This window comes from Ranitomeya imitator, chromosome 4 (genome assembly GCF_032444005.1).
Source record: "Ranitomeya imitator isolate aRanImi1 chromosome 4, aRanImi1.pri, whole genome shotgun sequence".
Lineage (NCBI taxonomy): Eukaryota > Metazoa > Chordata > Amphibia > Anura > Dendrobatidae > Ranitomeya > Ranitomeya imitator.
Genome location: NC_091285.1, coordinates 646,029,714 through 646,034,528, shown reverse-complemented (window position 1 = coordinate 646,034,528; position 4,815 = coordinate 646,029,714).

The following is a 4,815-nucleotide window of genomic DNA, read 5'->3' as shown; positions in this document are numbered from 1 at the left end:
TACCCCGGAACCGATTCATCATAGCGATTATGCCAGGGAATCACTTTAAAAAGTTGCAACATTTTTGCACAAAGCAATGCAATTTTTGCACAATGCATAATTGCTCAAAAATGTTGCAACTTTTGGCATTTTCAAAACAGTTTAGCCAAAATTGGTAGAACTGGGGCGAGAGACGCTACAGCTATAATTCATGACCAGCTGTGGCGTTCCGTTAGCCAGAGATCTTACTTCAGACCTTAACTGGAGTAGTATGTGTGGCAAGGTGCATGCGAGAACTCTACGGAGGACTGAGAGGGCACTACTGAGAACACAAAGGAGTGGACCCACTGGACCGTGACAACGATCCTCCCATGGGCGAGCTGGCCAGATGGACCACCCCCTATACAGGGAGCGTTAGGGGCAGACCCGCGGAGACTATCGCCACGGCAGCTGCGAGACAGGGATGGACTGGAGAGCAACTCACGGAGACACTGACTGGATGGTGGAGGGAACTGACAGGCTGAAGAAAGGAACACAGGCTAGGAAAAGACGCGAGCAGGTGGGCAGGCTACCGGAGAACCAAAACAGGATGAGGATAAAGGACTGGATGGAAACACGGGCAGGACGGAGGAAGGACATGAGCTGGCTGGTAGGACACCGGAGAACTCACAGGACGGAGATCAAGGACAGGATCTAAGGCAGTGGTCCCCAACTCCAGGCCTCGAGGGCCGCCAACAGTGCAGGTTTTCAGGATTTCCTTAGTATTGCACAGGGGTTGGAATCATCACCTGTGCAGATGATCACATTACCACCGATGCAATACTAAAGAAATCCTGAAAACCTGCACTGTTGGCGGCCCTTGAGGCCTGGAGTTGGGGACCCCTGCTCTAAGGGAAGCAAAGGAAGATCAAAGTCAGCTAACAAGGTACTCAGAAAAGGCGTGTGGCCAAATAGACTTGTATACAGAAATGAGCATAAGGCACGGCAGGGAGGAAGGGGCAGGGTAATAAGGCCAGCGCTGCGCAGTACTTCCGGGTAGAAGTCCTCCTAGGTGATAGAGAGGACAGAAAGGAGAAGCCAGGACGGAGTTCAGAAATGTGCACTCGCAGAGCTTAACCAAGCATGCGTGCGCACCCGACGAGAGGCAGAAGCCGGGAGCGAGCGCTGAGGAGAGGACGCCCGGCGAAGATCAGCAGCTGTGGAGGCGTGCCGGGACGCCGAGGACAAGTGAGTATGGCAGGACACGGGGAGCGGCAGCGACGTAACAATGTAGGAGTGTCTGGCTCCAACACACCTCCTCATCAAAACTGGAGTGAACAATCTTAATGATTTAGTATTATTATTCTTCATTTTTATAGCACCATTTATTCCATGGCGCTTTACATGTGAAAAAAGGGGCATACATAGACAAGTACAATAAACATGAGAAATACAAGGCACACACCATACAGATTTGGGGCCTACATGTGGAAAAATATGTGCCCCCTCCACATTACTCCTAAAGGAGCTTTACTGACATTCCATTATACATATATAGACATTAATAATATGGAGCCGGTCCCTTTGCAGCTATTACAGATTCCACCCTTTCTGGAAAGACTTTCTACAGACTTTCCTCCAGAGTCCAGTGGTGGTGGCTTTACACCACTATTAGACACTCAGCATTGTGCTTGGTGATGTACGGCTGCATGCAGCTGCTCGTCCATGGAGTTTCCGGCGGTGGAGCAGTGCTTGTGCTGATGTTAATACCAGAGGAGGTCTGGACTCTGCAGTTATGGAGTGAGCAGAGTGTTGATGACTTTTCTGTCCCTTGCTGCCCAGCACTCGGCCCCCCGCTCTCTGAATTGTTACCCCAGTGGCTCCAATTATAGAACCGTGCTGGTAGCAGTGAGCTCTGCACCATTGGCAATTGTGTCACAAGTTAGTAAAAGCAGATGGTATGGCAGGGGCCAGATGTTATATACCAGAGGTCAGTGGGTCGGATGTTATACACGGGAGCGACGGGGCCGGATGTTATACATGGGAGTGACAGGGTCGGTTGTTGTACACGAGAGCGATGGGGTCGGATGTTATATACCAGAGGTCAATAGGTCGAATGTTATACATGGGAGCGACGGGGCCGGATATTGTACACAGGAGCAACGGGGCCGGATGTTAGACATGGGAGCGACGGGGCCGGATGTTACACACGGGAGCGATGGGGTCAGATGTCACATACCAGAGGTCAGTAGGTCGGATGTTATACACAGAAGCGACGGGGCCGGATGTTATACACGGTAGCAATGGGGCCGGATGTTATACACGAGAGCGATGGGGTTGGATGTTATACAGAGTAGCAACGGGGCCGGATGTTATACACGGGAGCAATGGGATCGGATGTTATACAGGGTAGCGACGGGGCTGGATGTTATATACCAGAGGTCAATAGGTCGGATTTATACACGAGAGCGATGGGGCTGGATGTTGTACACGGGAGCGATGGGGTCAGATGTTACATACCAGAGGGTCAATAGATCGGATGTTATACAGGGTAGCAACGGGGCCAGATGTTATACACTGGAGCGACGGGGTCAGATGTTATACAGGGTAGCGACGGGGCCAGATGTTATACACTGGAGCGACGGGGTCAGATGTTATCAGGGTAGTGACGGGGCCGGATGTTATATACCAGAGGTCAATAGGTCGGATGTTATACAGGGTAGCGACGGGGTCGGTTGTTGTACACGGGAGCGATGGGGTCAGATGTTATATACCAGAGGTCAATAGGTCGGATGTTATACAGGGTAGCGACGGGGCTGGATGTTATACACGGGAGCGATGGGGTCAGATGTTATATACCAGAGGTCAATAGGTTGGATGTTATACAGGGTAGCGACGGGGTCGGATGTTGTACACGGGAGTGATGTCATGCAGGAGCAATCTGTGTCACACAGCCAGCACCCGCCAATAACAGCAGGGACAGGAGCCGGCTCCCATCACTGCTGTGTAACTACTTATCATTTTCTCTAACAGAAGCATGTAAATAGAGTTTGTTTATTATTTTACCAAATTTTATATTTTTTTATTTTATTTTTATCTTTTTCTTTCTAGATTCTTTATTTTTCTGTTCTAAATAAAAACAAGTTTACATCAAACACTTACACCTGAATAAAATGTGGTGCACATAACAAACCCCACATACGTGAAAAAATGTCCTGCTTGTCCCAATCAAGGGTCATAATCTTGTCCCCGGCTGCCCACTCTCCCCAGTCCCACAAGCTCGCTGCCTCGGGGTAATCCTTGACGCTGATCTCTCCTTCAAACCACATATCCAAGCCCTTTCCACTTCCTGCCGACTTCAACTCAAAAATATTTCAAGGATCCGTACATTCCTCAACCAAGAATCTGCAAAAACCCTAGTCCATGCCCTCATCATCTCTCGCCTTGACTACTGCAACCTCCTGCTCTGTGGCCTCCCCTCTAACACTCTCGCACCCCTCCAATCTATTCTAAACTCTGCTGCCCGACTAATCCACCTGTCCCCCCGCTATTCCCCGGCCTCTCTCCTCTGTCAATCCCTTCACTGGCTCCCCATTACCCAGAGACTCCAGTACAAAACCCTAACCATGACGTACAAATCCATCCACAACCTGTCTCCTCCATACATCTGTGACCTCGTCTCCTGGTACTTACCTACCCGCAACCTCCGATCCTCACCTCCTTCTCTACTCCCCTCTTATCTCCTCTTCCCACAATCGTATACAAGATTTCTCTCGCCCATCACCCCTACTCTGGAACCCTCTACCACAACACATCAGACTCTCACCTACCATCGAAACCTTCAAAAAGAACCTGAAGACCCACCTCTTCCGACAAGCCTACAACCTGCAGTAACCACCGATCGACCAAACCGCTGCATGACCAGCTCTACCCTCACCTACTGTATTCTCACCCATCCCTTGTAGATTGTGAGCCTTCGCGGGCAGGGTCCTCACTCCTCCTGTACCAGTTATGACTTATATTGTTTAAGATTATTGTACTTGTTTTTATTATGTATACCCCTCCTCACATGTAAAGCGCCATGGAATAAATGGCGCTATAATAATAAATAATAATAATAATAATAAAGTAGCTCTGAGGCTACTTTCACATTTGCGTCGGTTCTCGCCCGTCACAAAGCGTCTGCACGACGTACCGATGGAAGTTGGTCCTTTCACATTTCCGTCTGTAGTCCCGGGGAGGAAAGAGAGTGAGTGTGAGATTTCCCGCTGGGCATGCGCAGTCAGAAACACTGGATACAACGTACAGAAAAACGGGCCGTCACATTTTGCAGGATCTAGTGCCCGGCGGACAAAACGTGAGTCCATACGTCGCTAATACAAGTCTATGGCAAAACGCAGGATCCTGCATTTTCCAAAATCGACGTATTGCGACGGCAGAGGAAAGACGGAAATGTGAAGGTAGCCTAACATGGTGGAGCGCCCGTTCAGCTCGTCGGAGGGTGCTGATAGTTCGCCATGGCTATTGGGGTCTGCATGAAGCCCCCACTGTGGACGGGAACATAAAAAAGTTACAGCTCCTGGGAAAAGGGAAGGGAAAAAAAACAAAGCACCCAGTTAGGAAGGGGTTACCAGTATGACAGATCACATGTATCATCCTCTGATCTCAGTCCGCATCTCCTGTGATCTCTGACATTATTTCTAGCGGATCCTTGTGAAGATAAATAAACCATGTGACTCTCCTGTACAAGGGAAACGGGAGAAGCCTGGAAGCTACTGGTTCCCATCACAATGAGGCGCTGGCGGATCACACGCGTTTTCACTGTCTCAGGACTACACTTCCCGGCAGGCCCAGCGC